We start from the raw sequence: 24,129 nt of genomic DNA on the forward strand, positions 1-24,129 counted from the left end.
GGGTTTGGTCCCTGCCCTTGCTCAGTGGGTTAGGGATCCGGCGTTGCCATGAGCTGTGGTGTAGGTTGCAGACGCGGCTTGGATCCCGCGTTGCTGTGGCTCGGGCGTAGGCCAGTGGCTACAGCTCCGATTGGACCCCTAGCCTGGGAACCTCCATATGCCACGGGAGTGGCCCAAGAAATGGCAAAAAAAAAAAAAAAAAAAAAAAAGAATCCAACCACAGCAGCTTGGGTCGCAGCGGAGGTAAAAGTTCCATCCCTAGCCCAGCACAGAGGGTTAAAAGTTCCAGTGTTGCCACAACTGTGGGGTAGATCATAGCTGTTACATGGATTCAATCCCCAGCTGGGGAGCTTCTGTAAGCCACAGATATGGCCATAAAATTTTAAAAATTAAAAAATATTTTTAAAAACAATAACAGGCATTCCCATCGTGGCTCAGTGGTAACAAACCCAACCAGTAGCCATGAGGACAGGGTTCGGTCCCTGGCCTCCCTCAATGGGTTAAGGATCCATGAACTGTGCTGTAGGTCACAGAAGTGACTCAGATCCCACGTGGCTGTGGCTGTGGTGTAGGCCATCGGCTGCAGCTCCGATTCAACCCCTAGCCTGGGAACTTCTGTATGCTGCAAGTGCGGCCTGGAAAAAAAAGGCAAAAAAAGAATAACAAATTTAGCTGCGATTACCACCTGTAAGCAGAATCTCCAGCTCTCTACCCCTGTTCAAGGCCCAGCATCTATCCAAGAGCAAGCCTCAGTTCACTGCAAACAACCTCAGACTCAACATGTTTAAAAATGAACACATCTGGAGTTCCCTTCGTGGCTCAGCGGTTAGCGAACTGGACCGGCATCCATGAAGACTCAGGTTCAGTGGGTTAAGGATCTGGCATTGCCATGAGCTGTGGTGTAGGTCACAGAAGTGACTCAGATCCCACGTGGCTGTGGCTGTGATGTAGGCCAGCAGCTGCAGCTCCGATTTGACCCCTAGCCTGGGAACCTCCATATGCTGAGGGTTCAGCCCTAAAAAGACAAAGAAAAAAAAAAAAAAGAACGCATCTTTTGGATACCCCCCAAAATGCACTCTCCTGCATACCCTCTTGGTGAATGTCACAGCCATCCAAGTTGAGCCCAATCTCTCCCTCATCTCTTACATCCAACCAATCAGTGCATCCTGTGGTCTTCCTGCCACGGCACTGCCACCAATGCGCTGTCCACACCACACTCTCCCCATGTCAGCCACGTCCTAACCACCCTCACTAGATCCACTCCTGTCTGCCTCCAACACACTGGCTACACAGAAACCTTAAAGAGCCATCTTTTAAATGAAGTCCTGTCATTCACAGCAACATGGATGGACCTAGAGACGATCACAACTAAGAGATCAGAGAAAGACAAACACTGCATGATATCACTTATATGTGGAATCAAAAAGATGGCACAGGTAAGCCTGTCTACAAAACAGAAACAGACTCACAGACATAGAGGACAGACCTGTGGTTGCCAAGGGGGAGAAGGGAGGGCATGGGATGGACGGGGAGTTTAGGGTTAGTAATGCAAGCTCTTCCATTTAGAATGGATAAGCAATGAGGTCCTGCTGTGCAGCACAGGGAACTACACCCAGTCTCTCGGGATAGAACATGATGGAAGATAAGAAAAAGAATGTGTGTATATGTATGGCTGGGTCACTTTGCTGTACAGCAGAAACTGACACAACACTGTAAGTCGACTACACTCTAATAAAAAATAAAAATAAAAATAAATGCCTTCTACCTAAAGATACTAAACTAATGAGACAGTATTACATAAACAAAGTAACACAGTGCTTTAGGTTTGTGTTGAAAAAAGAAACAGGAAAGAGGGTCTTTGGGTAGGATTATTAAAGAATGCATAGAAAATAAACAAAGACAGACACTACAGATGAAAAAGTGATGGACCCAATTAGGCAGGTGTATATATTTGCAAGAGCATAGGTTACATGCATGCAAAGGTTTGATTTGAAGGGGAAGGGGATTAAAAAGTCAACAAAAGACGAACCGATGACACAAAACGTTAGTGGTTTTAAAAGGCTAAAGCTGAATCCCTAGGGAATAAGTAGCACAATATGAAAAACAGTGACATCTGGGTAAAGGGATTAAGGCCTGATGTGATTAGGAATAACAGAAGGAACACTAGAGTGCCAACTACAGGATTTCATGTGTATTCTCTGATTTCAAGCCCTATAACCTAAACCCACAAGCAAACTGAGTCTTAGAAATATTTGCAACACATTCAAGGCTATATAGTTGGTAAGCGGCAGAACTGGGGTTTGACTATGGCAACTTCGGGGCCCTTAAGGGTCCACTCGGGAGAAGTCCTCTTTGAAAACAAGCATTGGTTTTAAATCTGGTAACAGGGCACAGGGGACACTGGAGGCTGCATATTCAGCAAAGGAGCTACTAAGCTGGGTCAGAGGTGAGCAGACTTAAACCAGATGATAGCAATGCGATCAGAATGCAAGAGATTCAAGGAGTTCCCCTTGTGGCTCAGCGGTAACAAACCTGTCTAGTCTCCATGAGGACCCAGGTCCTATCCCAGGCTTCAGTTGGTGGGTTAAGGATCTGGCATTGCTGTGAGCTGTGGTGTAGATCGCAGACGTGGCTCAGGTCTGGGGTTGCTATGGCTGTGGTATGGGCCAGCGGCTACAGCTCTAATTTGACCCCTAGCCTAGGAACATCCATAGGCTGAGGGTATGGCCCTAAAAAGACAAAAAAAAAAAAAAAAAAAAAAAAAAAAAGAATATAAGAAATTCGAGAATGTTAAGGGGAAAAGCAGGTCTAAAAGTAAAAAATAGAGATGTCAGAATCCAACAATGACTCTACAGTCCCTAATCTTAGATATGCAAAGGACAGTGATGCCATAAACAGGAATCAAGTAAATTTAAAAGTGGGCCTCAGAGCTCCTGTTGCAGGCTCAGCAGGTTAAGAACCCGACATAGTGTCCATGAGGATGCAGGTTCGATCCCTGGCCTCGCTCAGTGGGTTAAGGATCCAGCACTGCTGCAAGGTACAGTGCAGGTCACAGAAGCAGCTCAGATCCCACATGGCTGTGGCATAGGCCTATAGCTGCAGCTCCAACTCGACCCCTAGCCTGGGAACCTCCATATGCCGAGGGTTCAGCCCTAAAAAGACAAAAAAAAAAAAAAAAAAAAAAACGTAAAAGTGGGCCTGTTTTTCCACTTTAGGTTTTTGCATGAGGTCAAGATGGGCTATCCCAGGGATTCCCGTGGTGGCACAGTGGTTAATGAATCTGACTAGGAACCATGAGGCTGTGGGTTCAATCCCTGGCCTTGCTCAGTGGGTTAAGGATCCAGCCTTGCCATGAGCTGTGATGTAAGTCACAGATGCGGCTGGGATCCCGAGTTGCTGTGGCTCTGGCGCAGGCCGGCGGCTACAGCTCCAATTAGATCCCTAGCCTGGGAACCTCCATAAGCCGCAGGAGTAGTCCTAGAAAAGGCATAAAAGAAGGAAAAAAAAAAAAAAGTGGGCTATCCCAGTGAAATGTCCACCAGAATGATAACAAAGCTTGCTTACAAGACTAGTACCATGAGGACTAATGTTACATTTAGGTGTATTTAGAAATCAAAAGAAATATTGTCTTACTATTTAAAAACTAACAACTGTTAGCCCAAGATAAAGGGAAAATTTTTTAATAACACACTTCCCAGGCATTTCTGTAGTGGCTCATCAGGTTATGAACACAACACAACACAGTGTCCGTGAGGATGTGGGTTCAATCCCTGACCTCGCTCCGTGGGTTAAGGATCCAGCGTTGCCACAAGCAGTGGTGTAGGTTGCAGAGGCAGCTTCGATCCCACATTGCCGTGGCTGTGGCAGAGGCCGGCAGCTGCAGCTCTGATGCGACCCCTAGCCTGGGAACTTCCATTATACCCTAGGCGAGGTCCTAAAAAATAAATAAATAAAAATTAAAAAGAGGGTATAGGTTTGTGTATAACTGAAACTCTTCGCTGTACAGGAGAAAGTAATGCCACAACTACACTTCAATAAAACAAATAAATAAGTAAACAGTAAAAATCTCAAACAAATATGCCCAAATATTAACATCTGTTAATCTGGAGGGAAGGTCATATGGTGTTTATTGTGGTCTCTCTGCCGGTCAATGTGTCTGAAATTTTACCCAAATTACTCCCCCAAAACAGGATCCAAATCTCTCTCCTAATGAAAACATGGCATGAGACACCTCTGACCCATCTGCCTGAGTGACTCCAGGGAACACGGGGCGATGCTCCCTTCACCAAGCAGCCAACTTCTACTTATTCTTGAAACAGAGGGGTCGAATCAGCAGGTCTGACCTCTGGCTCAGTCTCCTGATATTCATCTGTTGGGGGGCGGGGGGGCAGGACAACTGGGAAACGGGAGGAGCTGTGAGGAAGGTTCCAGAAGGAAGAAGCTACAAGACACTCTGAGCACGTCCCAAGTCTACCTTCCCACCTCGTGTCCGTCCCCAGGCCCTGTCCCACCCCCTCAAAGACCAGCCACCCACAGAGTCACTGGGCACCTCCTGGTTCCTTGAGGTGAACCTCTTAACCCACCATCTGGGCCTCGCCTGCTCACTATGGAAACGCGCAGCAGGTTCTGGAAGAAAGCTGGGCATTCACTCAAGCATCCCTTGGAGCAGATGGGCAGCAGCAATGCGAGAATAAGCACAAACCCCACCCTCCAGAACCTTCCATCCACTCCTCCTTCTTCCAGTGGCTCAAAGGGTCCCTACCATTAAACCCTAGGAGGTTCAAATCTTTGCTGTAGCTAAATGCAAATTACTATCACACAGAAATGATTTAGGCACCGAGGTCAGAACATGAGAATACGTCAATAAAACCTAAAAAAATAAAGTAAATTTAGGGACAGCTACCACTTGGTATTGGGTAACGTCTTACACAAACAGAATGCTCCTCGTTTATTTGATCTTCTTTCCTATTTTTTAATAAAAAATCTTATAATTTTACTTTTTATGTGCGTGTGTGTGTATATATATATAAATTTTTTGTCTTTTTAGAGCCATACCCATGGCATATGGAGGTTCCCAGGTCAAGTCAGAGCTGTAGCCACCGGCCTGCACCACAGCCTCAGCAACACGGGATCCGAGCTGCACCTGCGACCTACACCACAGCTCACAGCAATGCCAGATCCTTAACCCACTGAGCGAGGCCAGGGATTGAACCTGCATCCTCATGGATGCTAATCGGGTTTGTTAACCACTGATCCACGAAGGGAACCCCTGAAAATTCAATAATTTTAGGAAGAAAAAACAAAGAAGAATATGGGAGGTGCAGTCAGGCCACGTGACCAAGGACACAGCCCCGGAGCCCCAAGACACAGCAGGAAGCCTGACAGCTGGCCCAGGAAGGGCAGGGGGCTCCAGAGACCAAGGAAAACAGCAGCTCCCATAGCCTGTATCCCACCCCCCACACACACCTTTTTTTAACCAACAAGAGATTCATTTTTAGCAGCTGCCCAGGCCCCTTAAACTAAGGGGACAAAAATTGATACACAAAAACGGACTGTTACCCACTCAACACTTCAGTTTTGGGTAAAGGAGGATTTCCTGCTGTGGCACAAGGGGATCAGCAGCACTGGGATGGCACCTGGGAGCACTGGGATGTGGGTTGGATGCAACGTCCAGCAAAGTGGGTTAAGGATCCGGTGTTGCCACGGCTGTGGTTTGAGCCTGTGACTCGGATCTGATCCCTGGTCTGGGAACTCCACGTGCTACAGGGCAGCCAAAAATGAGGGGAGGAAGGGAAAAAAAAAAAAAAAAAAAAAAAGGCAAGATAAAGGAGAAATGCATCTGGGAACAAAGTGCCTTTTAACAGGGTTTAGGGTGTGATTTCTAGGGGGGGGTTTTGTTTGTTTGTTTTGCCACACCTGCAGCATGCAAAAGTCTCTGGGCCAGGGATCAACCCAAGCTGCTGCAGTGACAACACCAGATACTTAACCCACTGTGCCACCAGGGAACTCCTTCTTGACTCTAAATCAACAGGAGCAACTGAGTAATGGAATTTCTGAATAGACTCTCAACCTCTAAGGGCAGGCCAAGGGCCTGACCAGGAGGGGTGGTAACCAGGCCTGACCACCTCAGAGATCTGGAAAGCTCAGAGCTAATGGAGGACCCTGGGCCCCCATAACAAGGTCAAAGCTGTCCAGAGAGACAGTGGGTTCAACCTGGGTGAAGCCACCCGGGATGTCCGTTCAGACAAACACGAAAGAAAACTGACATCTCAGGGAGTTCCCACTGCAGTGAAACGGGATGGGCAGCATCTCTGCAGCACCAGGAGCAGTGGGTTAAAGGATCCACTGCAACTGCTACTCGGATCTGGTCCCTGGGGCAGGGTAGCCAAAAAAAAAAAGAAAAGAAAAGAAAAGAAAATGGATATCTCAGAACACATTCCTACATCACTGGGGCAGAGGGTGTGGACGAAAGAGTAATGGAAGGTGACCACACATGGGCCTGAAGACGACAGACTCTGAAAGCCACCTGGAGTCACCTGGCTCCACATGGGAGAGCCAGAGTCAGTGGAGGGCCACATCTGAAAAGAAAGATCACTTCTGCACCAATACAAGAACGAAGGCAGCCGTGCCCACGAGGGACAACCCACAGATCTGACTCTGTGGAGTAATGGCGACAGAGAGAGGGTGGCCAGGAGACCACAAAGGAAGAAGTGACAGCATCTGCTTAGTGACCAGCCCCCGAGATGGGAAATCAGCTTTTTAGTGTCCCCGACAACAGTGTGACTTAATAATGAATAGCAACTCCCTTTACTGAGCCTTGGTCGGTGCTAGACACCAGACCACGTGCTATGGGGCATCATCTGACCTAGTCTCGGCATCCACACGGGAGGTAAGAAAAATCGAGGCTAAGAGAGGCTAAATAATTTGCCTTCATTCTAAAGACCAGAGATAAGAAGAGCTGCAGGAGTTCCCATCGTGGCGCAGTGGTTAACAAATCTGACTAGGAACCATGAGGTTTCGGGTTCGGTCCCTGGCCTTGCTCAGTGGGTTAAGGATCCAGCGTTGCCGTGAGCTGTGGTGTAGGTTGCAGAGGCGGCTCAGATCTGGCATTGCTGTGGCTGTGGTGTAGGCCTACAGCTACAGCTAGACCCCTGGCCTGGGAACCTCCATATGCCATGGGTACAGCCCTAGAAAAGACAAAAAAAAAAAAAAAAAGAAGAGCTGCAACCTGAATTCACAAAAGTTTAGAATATTATTCAGCCTTTTTTTTTTTTTTTTTTTTTTTTGACTTTAAGGGCCGCAGGTGGAAGTTCCTAGGCTAGGGGCTGATTTGGAGCTGCAGCAGCTGCCATCCTACACCACAGCCACAGCAACTCAGGATCCAAGCCAATTCTGCAACCTACACCACAGCCCATGGTGACACTGGATCCTTAATCCACTGAGCACGGCCAGGGACTGAACCTGAGCCCTCATGGATACTAGTTGGGTTTGTTACCACTGAGCCACAATAGGAGCTCCCATTCAGCCTTAGAGAAGGAGAATTTGCCCTTGGGGATGACGTGGATGAACTGGAGGATACTGTGTTTAGGGAAAGAGGCCAGTCACAGGCAGAAACACAACATGATACCGCTTAGACGATGTATCTGAAACAGCCGAACTCAGCAGCAGAATGGATGGTGGTCTCCAGGGGTGAGGGGAGGGGGGGACATGTGAGACAAAGGTTTTAGCTTTCCTAGATGAGTCCCAGAGATCTGCCTTTCACCAGGACCACGGTTACCAGCACCGCACCGCACACTTCATCTGCCCAGAGGGCGGATCTTCCATCAAGTATTCGTACCACAAAATAATACTAACAACACAGTAGAAATGGGCACAACACTGTATATTAACTATACTTTAATTTAAAAAAAAAAAAATGTGGAGTTCCCGCCATGGTTCAGTGGAAACGAATCTGACTAGGAACCATGAGGTTGCAGGTTCCATTCCTGGCCTTGCTCAGTGGGTTAAGGATCCAGCATTGCCGTGAGCTGTGGTGTAGGTTGCAGACACAGCTCGGATCCCGTGTTGCTATGGCTGTGGTGTAGGCCAATGGCTACAGCTCCAATTAGACCCCTAGCCTGGGAACCTCCATGTGCCGCCGGTGCGGCCCTAGAAAAAGACAAAAAAATAAATAAAAAACATGTGCTGGAGTTCCCAGCATAGCTCAGCAGTGCTGAGGTGGCTCCAGCCAGTATGGCCAACCCCTCCCAGTGAGTTCCGTCCCCCTGGCTAATTAAATACGGATCCGGGGGCTCCTTCTGTGGCACAACAGGATCAGCAATGTCTTGGGAGCACTAAGACGTGGGTTCGATCCCCAGCCCAGCACAGTGGGTTGGGGATCTGGCATTGCCACAGCTGCGGCTTAGGTTGAAACTGTGGCTCGGACCTGATCCCTGGCCCAGGAGCTCCATATGCCATAGGACAGCCAAAAATGAAAAAAAAAAAATGGGGATCCGTGTCTAATCCACAGAGGACAGGCAAAGGTTCTCTTCCTGCTCATGTGGAGATACAGTTGGAAACCGAGGGAAAACTCAGTCAAAACCAACGGCACCTCTGAGACATTCAAACATCTGGGTGATGCCACAGAGCAACTGCAGACCAGCTTCAGGAAATGAGGCTGGAAGGGAGCTGGAACCTGGCCAAGAGAAGTTGCTCATACAGAAGGGAGGGCCCACAAAGGGCAAAGACATGCTGTGGGGGAGGGGCCTGGAGGCGGGTCAAGGACCGAAGCCACGCCCACAATCCAGAGACTGGAGCAAGCAAAGTCAGTGACAGAGTTCCCGCTGTGGCTCAGCAGTAACGAACCCAACTAGCGTCCATGAGGACAAGGGTTCCATCTCTGGCCCTGCTCAGTGGCTTAAGGATCCAGCGTTGTTGGGAGCTGTGGTGCAGGTCGCAGACGCAGCTCAGATCCTGCGTTGCTGTGGCTGTGGCATGGGCCAGCAGCTGCAGGTCCATTTCAACCCCTAGCCTGGGAATCTCCATATGCCGTGGGCATGGCCCTTGGGGGAAAAAAAAGGAAAAGAAAGGCCAGGGGCTGAGGAAGAGAACCAAGTCCTCAAATCCATTCCATCGTCCTGCCCAAACCTGCATCAAACCCACCACGGCTGTGCCACTCCCTGCTCCTCCGTTGACACACACACACACCCCAGGGTCCATCAGCACGTGTCGGTGGCCTCCTTCCCATTCGACCCCACTTTACCAACAGGGTGAATTACCCCAACCCCACATTCCATCAAGACATCATTTCAAAGCCCCACAAACTCGTTCCTCAAACTGAGGTCAACTGTAGGGGATCAAGGGCGGCCATGAAAATGACACACCTCTCTGGAGTGTCAATGCGACACAAGGGCAAGTGATTCTGAATCTGTGAGATCAGACACAAACTTTAGAACAATTTCCAGCCTGCGGTTGGGCTACTCTTTGAAGAGTCCTCAGGCGTTTCCTGGATAAACTTCTGTCCTTGAGGGGTGTGTTTTGGTGGAGAATTTTAGAGCCCCAGCCAAAGTTGATTAGCCTCGTGTTCGTCCAGGTTAAGGTAAGGAGCCAAAGAAAGAGAGATAAAAGATGTATAAAACAGAGAAAAAGTCCAATATGGATTCAAATCATATGACAGTCTCACACCATCTGGTCTTTGATGTTTAGAAGACCAGGTCAATCTGGGCTTGAAGTCTAGCTTCACCCCCTTCTACTCATATGTCTCAAGGCAAATTAACTTCTCCATGGCTTGGGTTTTTTCCATTTGTAAAATAAAGATGACAGTAACCCAAAGGGCTGCTGTAAGAATTAAGCATAAATACCTAAGGAGAGGTAGCTTATTTAGCACAGTGCTTAGCTTAAAGCAAGGGATCGAAAAACAGCAGCTGTCACCTGTAATCACCCAGCATGTCCCCAAGCTGTTAAAGCATCCCAAAGCTTTTATTAAGTCCTTAATTACTCTCAGACAGGAAAATGTCTACTCTGATAAGTAGTTCTCCCATGCCAGTCACAGTCTGTCCCTTAGGGATATTTTAGGCTCCCTACGCAAAAAAAAGAAGAGCAAATTTAATTACCCACCTCTAGAGTCATCTGGAGATCGGAAACATGGAGGACATGAGAAGCCAATTCAAAGATCACTTTAGGAGTTCCTGTCATGGCTCAGTGGTTAACAAACCTGACTGGCATCCATGAGGACGAGGGTTCGATCCCTGGCCTCGCTCAGTGGGTTAAAAATCCCATGTTGCTGTGAGCTGTGGTGTAGGTCACAGACACGGCTCAGATCCCACATAGACGTGGCTGTGGTGTAGGCCAGCGGCTACAGCTCCGATTTGACCTCTAGCCTGGGAATCTCCACATGCCTCAGGAGCAGCCCTAAAAAGACCAAAAAAAAAAAAAAAAAATCAGTTATCCCTTACAAAGTCTAAGACACTGAACTGAAAATAAGTTAACAAATCTAGGTGGTTAAAAGAAGTGTATCCATAATGAAATCAAGCACTTTTCTGAGAACAGGGACCTGAAATACACCAGAGAGGGAAAATACAGGAAAAACCAGGGCATGAAAGGATCTGCACACTGTCAATAATCGGTTCCCAGGAGAGGTTTCATAAATGTGTACAAGTGTTTATATAATCTTTTGTTGTCTAGGTACTACATGTTTTGCATTCAGCAATCACTCAAATTATGGGAAGGAATGCAGGGAGGGAGGGGCTGCTGAAAACCAGCCTGACCTGAAGGAGGACCTGTTTCAAGTCCCCATGAGCAGGAATCAGGGTGAAAGTCAGCAGCTTAAGACCAGAGGCATTTGCCTCTCCTCCTTCTCACACCCAAATTCCAACAGACACTCCAGTTCCATTTGCTTCCCTTTTTTTCCAAAGAATATTTTATTTTCTATCATCCAATCTCAACGTTAAAATTTTAAAGAGGGGGAACTACTGTCATAAATACACCTTTTGTTTATCATTCAACCCACAGAATGCCAGTAACAAATTTATATAAAAGGTTCAACCTGTCACCTGTTTTCTTGCACTATCAGCACCTTCAAAGCAAGGATGACTTATACACTTTCAACTCTGCTCTCAGACACAATGGAAGATACATAAAGGAGAATTACATGGAATAAATACCTTATTCTAGAGGCAAGAAAAATCTTGGTTTAACTCAAAAAAATTTCAATCCCTTTAACAGCACCAAGATGTGTCTACCATTATTTCTTAATTTCAAATGAGTTAAGCTACTTGGAGAATACAACAAAAGGACTTTTCTACTAATAGTTTCTTTGGATTTACTTACTTCTACAAACCAGTGCAACTGAGCTTGGTGTTTCACAGAAAAATGATGGACCAATTTCTTCATTCTGAACAGACTTGTCCTATAATCTCATAGAGCTGAAAACTATTTTTTTAATCAAACATCTAAGCTGCTTTTTATATACTAACTACATCTCAAGTAATATAACTTCTCTTTATTAAAATAACCTAATAGGAGTTCCCTTTGTGGCTCAGTGGTTAACAAATCCGACTAGGAACCATGAGGTTGTGGGTTCGATCCCTGCCCTTGCTCAGTGGGTTAAGGATCCGGTGTTGCCGTGAGCTGTGGTGTAGGTTGCAGACGCGGCTCAGATCCTACATTGCTGTGGCTCTGGCGTAGGCCGGTGGCTACAGCTCGGATTCGGCCCGTAGCCTGGAAACCTCCCTATGCCACGGGAGTGGCCCTAGAAAAGGCAAAAAGACAAAAAAAAATAAAATAAAATAAAATAATAACCTAAAAATTTAAAAAGGATGGAATTTAAACATCACCACTTTGCAAACCCCTAATAAAATGATGGATCTAGGCAATGATTATCAATGACCATAGACATCATAAGCAGAGAGACAACCAACACTGCCTGAATCCAGCTACAAGTACCCTCCACCACCTAGCAAGCAATTCTGCCAAAAAAAAAAAAAAAAAAAAAAAAAAAAAGGGAAAGAGAAACTGAATCAAATCAAGATCAAATTACCATTTACAGGAAATAAAAAAACAGAACATGCTAAACCACACATCAAATTGAAAGCATTACAACAGGTTACTACCTGCTTTAATTCTTCTGAACTAGGATGATGTTACCAAGCAAACATTTTTTCCCATCATTTCTTGTGACCACACCCGAGGCATGTGGAAGCTCCCGGACCAGGGATCAAACCCACACTGCAGTTGCCGCCTGTACGGCACCTGCAACACCACTGAACCCTTAACCCACTGAGCCGCATGAGAACTCCCACGAACATTTTTTGATACATGCACAGGATAGTTTCTTCCAGGTCTCTTTGTGGGTATGTCCACCTTAATAGATGAACAAATGTGGATAAGCAATGAGATCCTGCTGTACAGCACAGGGAATTATATCTAGTCACTTGTCATGGGACATAATGGAGGATAATGTGAGAAAAAGAATACACACACACACACATATATATGTATGACTGGGTCACTTTGCTGTACAGTAGAAATTGACAGGACACTGTAAACCCACCATAATGGAAAAAATAAAAATTATAAAAAAGAAAAAAGATAAAGACATCAATCCAGCATTAGCAATGTTTATGGACCGCTTCCTACACGTCTGCTGATCTCAGTATGTGCCTTCCTAGTGTTACTAAACTTTCTTTCACTGGGAAAAATACAGCACAGCCAGGCCAAGAAGGAGCAGGTCCCTGCTTCTAAGAAGATTTGGGTGTAAAGTAAGGGAAGGAGCAGGATCTGGTTCAGCAGCCTCAGGGCGACACATCAGCAGGAGAGGCGGCCCTCAGCTGCACAGGCAGGAAGATGCTAGGGGCCAGCTCTTTGCTCCCAGGGTCCAGGAACCCTTGGGGCTCCTGAACAATCTTTCAGGACATCAGTGACCTCAAAACTGTTTGTCTAACAAGGCTGACAGGCTGTGATTTTCATGACACGGACATGTGCAAGCAGGGCGTGTCTGACTGCTGGCACCTTAGCATGAAGCCAGGCAGGGCACCAACCGTACAGTAACCATGCAGTCCTCGTGGGAGGAACCTGGAGAAGATGATGCCAGCTTTACCTATGAAAGTCCTGAAGAAAAAGGTGAGAATTAACAGCTGCAGCAAACCTTGATCCCGGAACCATCTTTTTAATATTCTGTGTAACAGAACAGGAAGTACACGCAAGAACCTGAGCTGTCCCTGGAGAATGGTGGTCATCTCAAGGAAAAGGAACTGTGCCAACTAGACGACTTGTGAACTGAACTGGCAGCTTTTCTGTACTCCCCATAGAATATTATTCATCTACAAATAACTGGAGGGGAGTTCCTATTGCGGCTCATGGGCAATGAGCCCCCCAAGGTATCCATGAGGATGCGGGTTCCATCCCTGGCCTCCTCAGTGGTTTATGGAGCCAGCATTGCCATGAGCTGTGGTGTGTAGGTCACAGATGAGGCTCAGATCAGGTGTGGCTGTGGCTGTGGTGTAGGTCGCAGCCGCAGCTCCAATTCAATCCCTAGCTTGGGAACCTCCATATGCGACAGGATGACCAAAAAAAAAACTCCAGTAAGAGATTAGCATCTAGAACATTCAACAACAACAAATTTTCTGTAAATACGGCAGAAACATGGGGAGGAAGATAAAGAAATCTAACAGAATGAAAGGCAAAGAACAGGTCAATGCCGATTGATCAACGGGGAGACCTACACACCTAGTGGGCATCACCTGGGCACTTCATTGCACTAGCGGTCAGAGGTCGCCAATGGGAACAGCAAGAGAGCTCTGTGTTCAGATGGCGCATAAGACTGGAAAAAGCTGTAAGGTCAAAAATGACCAAGGGGCAGCAAGACTGTGGGGGGCAGCAAGATTGTGGGGAGCAACATCCGGAGAGAGTGCAGCCATCCTAAGCGATAATCTGGAAGAACTCAGGAAATTACGAATATGCCCCAGAGAGGGTCCTGTGGGGGGAGGGGAGAAACAATAAAACAAGAGGCTTTACGGGGACCCACAGTGGTGAAGGACCATTCACTCAGGCTGTGCACCTAATGTGCAGAGGTCCCCTCTCAGGCGCCCTGTCACTGAGCCAGTGCGCGGTCAATCCCTGCACACCAGGTGCTGTGCCCCGTGTTGGGAACACAGAAGGGAAGATGGGATCCCTGCCCTCGGAGCTGACATTCCAGCAAAAGGAACAATAAAGAGCAAACAAAATTATGGTAAGAGTGTGACAGCTGCTACAACGGAAATAAAACGGGTGGTTGTGACAGGAAGTGACGGGTGGGGCAACTTTTCAGAGGCTTGCCAGAGAGAAGGGGGCTCTCAGAGAGGAGCAGAGAGAAAATGCAGCAGGCATTCAGCAGGCTGCAGAAAGAGACTCTCCAGGACCTGCATCGGGGGGCATGTTACATTTTACAGGTGAGACTGCAGCTGTTCTAAAGATGACTGTCAGGTATTTCTCATAACCGAGCTCCCAGGAACAACCTTTAAAGCTCCTATTCTATGAAGTGTGGACTACAATGATTATAGCTGGAAGCCAATATATTTTGACCAAAGAGTTTTTTTGGGGGGCACCACCCATGTGAATATTCTATGTCTCTAAAAAAGGTTCCTGGAAAATTACTATGATCCACAAACTATTCATTCATTCAACAGAAGTGAGCCCTCGGAGTTCCTGCTGTGGCGCAGGCGGAAACAAAGCCAACTAGTATCCATGAGGACGCAGGTTCGATCCCTGGCCTCGCTCAGTGGGTTAAGGATCTGGAAGCTGTAGTGTAGGTCGCAGATGTGGTTTGGATCCCACGTTGCTGTGGCTGTGGTGTGTATGCCAGCAGCTGTCCCTCCTACTCAACCCCTAGCCTGGAAACCTCCATATGCCACGGGGGCAGCCCTAACAAGCAAAAAAAAAAGAAAAAAAAAAAAAAAAAAGAAAAGAAAGTAATTGAGTCCTCATCTATCTTTCCCACAGCACCATGTGGGGAAATGAAAGTTTCTGTCCTTAAGGAATATACCTCAACTTTGCAAGATTCAGGATTCTATTTATTTCATTCACTAAATGACTTTTATGATTAAAAGCCAACATTTATTGCATGCTTGCAACCCTCGAGGCACTGTTCTTCAAGTTTTTACACACATTTGAGGTTACATAATATTCCTAACAACATAATGCTACATTATTTCCATTTTAGAAGTAAAAAACCAGGAGTTCTCCTTGTGGCTCAGGGGACTAAGAACCTGACTCATATCCATGAGGATGCAGGTTCTATCCATAGGCCTCCATCAGTGGGTTAAGGATCCGGTGTTGCCACAAGATGCAGCATAGGTCACAGACATGGCTTAGATCCAGCGTTGCGGTGGCTGTGACATAGACTGACAGCTGCCACTCTGATTCCACCCCTAGCCTGGGAACTTCCATATGCCATGAATGAGGCTGTAAAAAGGCAAAAAAAAAAAAAAAAAAAAAAAAGGAGGAGTTCCCATCATGGTTCAGTGGTTAACCAAGCAGACTAGTATCCATGAGGACACAGGTTCAGTCCCTAGCCTCATTCAGTGGGTTAAGGATCTGGCGTTGCCGTGAGCTGTGGTGTAGGTCGCAGATGTGGATCGGATCCCACATTGCAATGGCTGTGGTACAGGCCGGCAGCTACAGCTCCCATTCAACCCCTAGCCTAGGAACCTCCATGTGTCCCGGGTGTGGCCCTAAAGAGACAAAAAGACAAAAAAAAAAAAAAAAGGAAAGAAATGAAAACTCCAAGGGGTAAGAAACTTGCCTGATGTCCAAGAAGGAATAAGCAGCAGAGGAGAGGTTCAAATTCACCACTTTTCAAAGTCCAGATTCTAAACCACTACATTCGTATTCTCCCTGGAATCTTGTCGGTGGTTTTCAAGGTGTGGTCCCTGGCCCAGAAGCATCACCAACCATCACCCTGGAACTTATCAGCAATGCAGATTCTCAAGGCCCATCCCCAGATGAGGCCGAACCAGCCACCGGAATTTCAGCAAGCTCTCTAGGTGGCTCCGAGGCTAAAGTCTGAGAAGCATGGTCTAGAGCCTTCATACCCAACTTCATGTATGTTAAAGGTTGAAATGATTACCATCTTGACAAGTCCAAGATACACAATTTTGATCCTATTAAAAAAGACTGTAAACAGATCAAAATTATATATACACACATACATGTATAATATTTTTTTTAGGGCCGCACTCGCAGCATATAGAAGTTCCCAGGCTAGGGGTTGAATTAGACCTGCAGCTGCCGGCCCACACAACAGCCACAACAACATAAGATCCAACCTGGTCTGTGACCTACACCATAGCTCAGGGCAAGGCCGGATCCTTAACCCACTAAGCGAGTCCAGGGATTGAACCTGCATCTTCAGGATACCAGTCAGGTTGTTACCCACTGAGCCATGATGGGAACTCCCCAAAATGATATAATTCACCTCCTCATTGCCCACAAGCAGGGCACACATCTTCCGCCTAAACCTGGCAAAATGCCTACTTTGGGCCCTGATTACATCATCTTTTTTAAAAAGTCAGCTCTGGGAGGTCCCTTTGTGGCTAAATGGTTAATGAACCGACTAGGATCCCTGAGGATACAGGTTCAATCCCTGGCCTTGCTCAGTGGGTTAAGGATCTGGTGTAGCCATGAACTGTGGTGTAGGTGGCAGACACAGCTGAGGATGCCAAGTGGCTGTGACTGTGGCATGGGCCAGCGGCTGTTACTCCAATTCGAGCCCTAGCCTGGCAACTTCCATTAGCCACAGGGGCGACCCTAAAAAGCGGCGGGCGTGGGGGGGAGGCAGCTCTGATGGGCCTTACTGGGGAATTGAGCTAAATTCCAAACATGAAAAGAACACAGACATCCAAATAGAATCTTTACAAGTTAAATCACAAGCCATATTAGGAAAAGGTGAAAAAAAATATTTTGAATATCAGCTGTAGAAGCTGGGTCCTTAGCTCAGAATCCTTTTGATCCTTGGCCCAACTCCAAATTTTTACAGCATCACTTCCATAAACTTCCAATTGCCAAAAAAAGAAGTTACAATCCTCAGAGAGATTTGATTCTCAAGATTCAAACTGCTGTGAGTATACATACAGAGGCGCTGACTTGCAAAGAGCAAGTTTTTAATCCTGAGTAGAGCTGATTAGAGGCTTTTTACCGTATATACTACTGTATAATACTACAGCAAAAACTGCTCAAATTATCCTGCCTATGAGCTAGACCAGCCCTCTACCGCACCCGACCTGACCCTTCTCTTTTCAAAGCAATACTGAGGAGTTCCCAACATGGTTCAGTGGTTAGTGAATCCGACTAGCATCCATGAGGACGCAGGTTCGATCCCTGGCCTTGCTCAGTGGGCATTGCTGTGAGCTGTGGTGTAGGTTGCAGATTCAGCTTGGATCTGGCATTGCTGTGGCTGTGGCATAGGCCACTGGCTACAGCTCCTATTAGACCCCTAGACTGGGAACCTCCATATACCACAGGCACAACCCTAAAAAGCAAAAAAAAAAAAATGGGGGGGAAGCAATACTGGGACCAAGTGCCTTCTTTGTCCCCCAAATCAAGTGCCCAGTAGGAGCAATCCAGTTCCATGTATTTTTTTCTCTTTTGGCCACCTGGCAGCATATGGTGTCCCCAGGCTAGGGATTGGATCCCAGAAGCAGTTTTGACCAACACCACAGCTGCAGGCACTGGATCCTTAGCCCACTGTGCTGGGCCAGGAATCAAACCTGTGTCCCAGAGCTCCAGAGATGCCACTGATCCCAATACACCACAATGGAATCTCCTATGTTCAAGGTTTTCCTTTCTTCCCCCCCGCCCTGCTTTTTTAGGGCCCCACCCAAGGCATATGGAAGTTCCCAGACTAGGGGTGGATGGAACTGGAGCTCTAGCTGTCGGCATACACCACAGCAACACAGGTGTGTCTGCAACCCACACCACAACTCGGGGCAACACCTGATCCTTAACCCACTGAGTGAGGCCAGGGATCGAACCCACATCCTCACGGATACTAGTCAGCTTTGTTTCCACCATGCCACAATGGGAACTCCTCTATTTCTAATAAAGCCTTTTTCCAAAGGGAGTGGAAGACTGAGCATCAGAAGTATATTCTAGCACCTACCATAACTGAGAACCTATCATACACCAAATAACTCTTTCAAGTGATTCACTTGCATACTCAACTCAAGTTATCAATTTGACCAAGTTCAGGGTTGTACTTAGTTTAAAGATTAAAAACATCAAACTGAAGACTGAAGCGTTAAGGAGCCCAAGGCTGGGCCATGGGAGGTTTAATATAAACCTCCCTTTTATATTAATACTTACGGGCTTGATTAATGTCAGCCAAGGTACAGAGAGCTCTGGGAAGCCTACTCAGGCAGCTTTTTAACCTGCTTGGCTGCTTACATCCACCCACCTGTCATCCAAGGGCAGGCAGCCCCGTTGGCACCTACTTTCCTACAAGGAATGGCACCTAATGATTTCCCCTCCCAAACCACCATCCGCTCTCCGGAGAACCAGAGCTGGTTCCAAGGAACAAATTACCAGAGCTCTCCTGCCCACACAAGGTTCAGTGGAACTGAAATATACACAAGCACCCACCAACCGCCTAGAGACTTGCCCACTCAAGTTCTCATTCTGCCTTTTAAAAGTCCAACCCTGGAGTTCCCATTGCGGCTCAGAGGGTTAAGAAGCCGACTAGTATCCATGCAGATGTGGGTTCAATCCCTGTCCTCGCTCAGTGGGTTAAGGATCCTGCTTTGCCATAAGGCATAGGCCACAGATGCACCTTCCATCTGGTGTGCTGTGGTGTAGGCAGGCAGTTGCAGCTCCCATTTGACCCCTAGCCTGGGAACTTCCATATCCTGCTGGGTGGCCCTAAAAAAAATTAAAAATAATAATCGGGTTTTCCCCAAAACATCTCACAAAATGCCATCATCCTAACTAGTTCTTTTTTTTCTCCACAAATTCTGCCATTGCTATTTCTAAAATGGGTAAAGCTTTTTAACAAAGCAGCCGCTATGTTTTCTCATCTCCCTTCCATGACAACTGTGACAAGCAATTTAACCGATAACCAAGAAATGTAACAGCTCCCACCATCCAAGGGAGAAAGCTCCCCCTTCTCTCCTAAGTGATAATCACATTCTTTCCCAAAAGAGCAGAAAGATGTATTAAGCGAGCAGTCAAGGGGGGAAAAAAGAAAAAAGAAAAAACCCTGTTTTAAATGCCTGGAAATAAATTTTGTATAAATGTAAGTATTTGTTCATAGATAAATATAGAATAATCTTGCTATATACGCCCACTTTATTCCACCTCTTCTTCTAAAGAATCAATAATCTAAGAAAGCAAAGCATAAAACCATGCTCAAATAGCTCATCATATTTCACGAGATTTTTAAAAAACAGAAATCATTTAAAAAAACTGTTCAAGTGTACATAAGGACCAATAAATTCACACTCTGTTCCAGATTCCTGACCACAGAGAGAACCAGACCTTTTCAGCAGAAGTTACTTCTAAAATTACTAACAATGTCCCTTACTTTAAATGAAGCTGCCATGTCCTTAAAAATAACCTCATTTAATAAAACTGACTTAACTCACTTACTGAAGTTCTATCTGAATGTCCGTGATGACCATGCAGCCCGTTTGAATCTTTGTCAGTGAAATGCTTCTAATAACAATTTTCAAAAATCTGATTGAAACCTCCAATAAACAGCACCCAGGGCACCATCTAGTGGAAGTTGTGTCATGTGTCATTAAATCTTTTTTGAAGGGTAGAAGCTCTGAAAACCACAGGGGAGGCTAAAAGCCCTAGGTAAGAATACAGGTTAAGTACTTTACAAATAGCCTAAATCTCTTTCCTGCTTCTCACACTGTAAGAGGTGTTCATCAAAAGAGGTCTCATTTTTGACACAAACTAGCCGATGACGAAGGCTTCTTTGTAAAATGTTCTGTTTGTCTCAGGATACACCATGATGGAAGATAATTTAAGAAAAGGAACGTATATACATATGTATGACTGGGTCACCTTGCTGCACAGCAGACATTGGCACAACATTGTAAATGAACTATACTGTCATAAAAAATAAAGATAAAATTTTTTTAAAAAACGTTCTGCTTGGGTGCTAGAAATTTTAATTTAACCAGGAGAGTAAAAATTAAGAAAAGATATTAAGGCACAAATAAATGAGTAAACACGATCAGAACTGGGCAAACAGAGCTAATGTTAGTGATGCCTTATATAAGTTCTATCAAAATGTATGTTCTGTGCAACAGAGCCTCTGCCATGAAGACAAGGAGTTCCTTCATGATTAAACAGTTCCATTGGTTAATTCATAAGACACTTCCGTGTTCCTGATGACTAATACATTGAACATAATCTAACAACTCTCCAGGTCCCCAAGCCTTGCCATCCCTCAAAGGTACCCTCCCAACTATGCATGTAAACCTGCTATCCATCCCCAAACTCCCTTAGGTTATCAGAATCGAGGAAGAGGTGATTTTTACACGTGCAATACGTCTGAATTTATAGGAAAAAAATCTCCTGAAACTGGAGTTCCCATTGCAGTACAGCGGAAACGAATCCAACTAGTAACCATGAGGTTGCGGGTTCGATCCCTGGCCTCGCTCAGTGGGTTAAGGATCCGGCACTGCCGTGAGCTGTGGTATAGGCCGGCAGTTGCAGCTCCTCTTAGACCCCTAGCCAGGAAACCTCCATATGCCGCAAGTACGGCCCTAAAAAGCAAAACAAAACAAAACAAAAAACTCCTGAAACAAAATCCAACTAAACTGTATTACATTTCATTTTTATTTGCCTTATGAATATGAATTAGTTTGGCTCAAGTCAGAAACCAGTACTCAAAGTCCAACGCTAAGCCTGAGAGGCAAACAAAGAAGATAAGGTTTCCTCAAGGGAAAAACCTCTGCAAACTTAAAATAGAGATTTTCCACACAGCACCACTGGGTTTTCTTGCCTTTGTGAAAAATTACCTTTCTTGTGAAATTCAAACTATCTTAACAACCTGGGGGGGGGGAGCCTAAGAGAATATTTTACTTGGAAATAACCATCTCCACCTCTGTATATGTGAATCAAATCGGAATGCAGCAGCTTGCTTGAAGGTGGGAAACTTACTAGATATTGGATTAAACCCATTACAGGATGTAACAGAAGGAGTCAAGGCAGACCTCCTTTCACCTCTAGGGCTTCCCGTCTTTGTACCAGTAAAATGGGCGTGAAGTGCGCTACCTGCTTCCGGAGAGGACGAGGATACCAAGGCTGATGCCTCGCTCTGCGGCTCTCAATTAAAAGCCCTAAATGCAGTGCACCTGGAAGAGAGCCCCTGCTCCAAGAGTCTCCGCTGTGCCATTACTGCTAAAACTCGTGACCTTCATTGCACTTGTGAAAAAACGGCAAACGAGATAAGGCCATTTAAGTCCATCAAAGAAAAGCTCATAGCGATTCAAGGTGCTTCTTTACAGGTAAATCAAACCACATAGGCAACTAGGGCTGGTCTGCAAAGTATGACTGAGTGGGTAGCAGGTGCTAATACCTAAAGCCCAGAGATTGTTTTCAGGAAGGCTTTTCTTATCCGAATGCTAATGTTTGAAAAATTAGGAAAAGAAGAAAGAATTGCACGTCTACACCCACTCATTAAGAGTGACAGAAACAAGGTCCCACGCCTACAGTCATTTCACCCCAGCACGGCATTCCTCACCCACATTCCTGCCCCTCACCCCCACCGCACACTCCCCACTTCAGCCCAAAGGTGAGTCACACTGCTGGTTTTACTTGTCACTTAAGAAAAAACCCCAAATAAGTTCACATTAAAGGCTGCTTTGAATTGCAAAAATAATAAGTAAATCAGGTGCCTCTGTAAACGCACTGCCAAGCTCGGGTCTCCGGGAAATGTGTAATTAACACTACCCAAGTATACACGTACCTTTCTCGCATTAAAAAAGAAAAAGAGCCACGCACTTATCGCTCTGTATTGGCAGGTCCTTCTTCCCGGAGCCTCCCTCTGACTCAACTCCGTGTTTTCCCTGCACCTGCACGTCCCTGCGCCCCGAGGTGGGCCCGCCGCCTCATCCGCTTTCCGGGGGTGCCACCACCGCCTCCGCCCCCGCCCAGCCGCCCAGCCAGGTGCAGCCGCCGAGGGCTACTGGGCGGAGGCGCCTCGAGGCGGGCGAGAGGCTCCGGGGACGCGGCCCGATCGGCCAACCCCGCCGCCCGCACAGCACAGGGGCTTGGACAGGCGCTGCAGCCCGAGCGTCCCCTTACCTGCTCTGGGCAGCTGTGCCCGCGGAAGCGCGCTCGCTCCGGCGCCAGCAGCCCCGGCTGGGAGGCAAAGAGGTTGCGACCGCTGCCGCCGCGAAGGACAATCGGGAGCCTGCGGGATCCGCACCGCCGCGGCGGGCGCAGGACGCACGAGCCCGGCGGGGGCCCGGCCCCACCTCCAGCCCAGCGAGTCACCGCCTCTGCCCCCTCCCGCGGCGAGGCGGGGCGGGGCCGCGGCTGGCGGGGAGGAGCGAGAGTGAGGCCGACGCTATGCAAGAGGCGCCTTCCGATTGGCTGCGGTGGGGGTAGGCGTCTTCAATTTGAAGAGAGCGTCGTCACTCGCGCTCCCTCATTGGTCAGAACGGAAAACAGAGCAGAGCCCCGATTGGTGGCAGCCCTGTAGCGCTTCTCCCCAACCTTCAACATCGAAGCTCCGCCCCCCTCCCCCGCCCCACCTCGGTTCCCAGGTGGCTGCAGAACTAGGCGTAACTTGCACTAGCAGTCTCCCTGGAGAGAACCACGGGTAGCCCAGGTTCCTTTGCTGGAAGCGAGCTTCCTTATTCAGCCGAGTCTTTGATTTCCGTATGAACTTGGTGAATAACAGCTAATCTCTAACATCGCTTGTATTTAGAGCGATGTGTATTTTTTTAAATGCTACATAAGTTTCAAAGGGAAATTGGCATATGCAAAGAAAAGGCGTAAAAAATTTTCACCCCTGACGGCGAGATAATTCTGGGTTTTTTTGTAATTACCTTTCTGTGTTTTATATTAATTTCATAGTTTTAAAAAATGTTTTAATGGAAAATGAATAAAGTGCAGAGAATGGTAAAGGCAAAAACTTTGAGGATATCCGGGGCACGAATCCTTCCACAATAGGGAAAAACACAACGATAAACGCAATGTCTGAGGCCATCAAAAAAGTCCGTGCTGGTATCAGCCCCCTTCAGCCGGTTCAAAGAACTTCATAAATATGACTGAGCTTGTGACTGAGCTGTGTTCATGAACGTTAGAAAGGCTATTTCCATAGAACTACTATTTATCCAACACATAGTGGATAATGAGCTACACTAAACAGATTCATAGCAAGAATTTAGAATCCAAATACAAAATAAAGCTTTCACCAAAAAAGTAGACTGCAAAAAGAAATTTAGAAGATAAATTGGGAAACTCAGCTAATGGGGGGAATTTTAAGAAAAGAATGGGATAGCACTTGTAGATGAGACAGACTTTGAAGGGAAGGAGAAGAGAATGGAGGAATGACCAATGACCCATAGGCAGTGTCATCTCAGACCACATCTGCCTAAAAGCAGGTGAAGCCTTTCTTGCCTGGGAACCACACTTGCTTAACTCTCTCCAGCTGCTTTCCTATTCAATTTGTCCTTTTTCTCAGTCCCAAGAGGTCCTGCAATAGGCTATTGGAAGTGAAGCACTTCACCTAATAACTCCATAAATTTTATAGTCGTTGAGAGAAAATGGAGATGGACAAAAATCAAACATAAAGAAGGAGAGGAATGTTACGGTTAACATGAACTTGAAGAGACCCAAGGACAGGAAACCTACTACAGAGAATAAGACAAATCGTCTTTTTAATCTCATTTCTGGAAAATAAGGTAAAGCCTTTGGAGGACAGAGTAATCACATTACCTAACAAAGATTTTTCACAGAACCCTGGTAATGAATGGAATCCTAAATGATAATTTGAAAATTTGTGTCCCAGAGTATTCTGACAAAGTAACTCAGTGTTGAGAGCTAGTTATGTTGGGGAGAAGGTGGATGGGGGTGGGGAGTGGAAGGACCTAGCATTGCCCAGTGAGAACAAATTGGGAAGAAAACATTCCAAAAGTTTGTTCCACAATAATGTCTGAG

At 46.5% G+C, this 24,129-nt stretch overlaps 1 protein-coding gene across 14 annotated transcripts in view; it reads right to left on the reverse strand.

Moving 5' to 3' along the window:
* Positions 1 to 24,129, reverse strand: part of MPP7 (MAGUK p55 scaffold protein 7) — a 345,564-nt gene that overhangs the window by 242,999 nt on the left and 78,436 nt on the right. For 10 of the 14 annotated variants that reach the window (XR_014817810.1, XR_014817813.1, XR_014817812.1 and 7 more), the window contains exon 1: positions 22,267 to 22,442. The exons of 1 other annotated variant lie outside the window; for it this stretch is intronic. The gene's annotated coding sequence lies outside the window, so the exon portion shown is untranslated. Of the gene's footprint in view, positions 1 to 21,928; positions 22,443 to 24,129 lie in introns of those variants that run through there. 3 more of the 14 variants (XM_084979993.1, XM_084979992.1, XM_084979990.1) reach the window with 3 other exon arrangements.

Source organism: Sus scrofa, chromosome 10, assembly GCF_054392235.1.
Source record: "Sus scrofa isolate SSC_HxYL_T2T_F1_AM1 chromosome 10, Sscrofa_HxYL_maternal_Yorkshire_Landrace_v2.0, whole genome shotgun sequence".
In the NCBI taxonomy this organism is placed as follows: Eukaryota; Metazoa; Chordata; class Mammalia; order Artiodactyla; family Suidae; genus Sus; species Sus scrofa.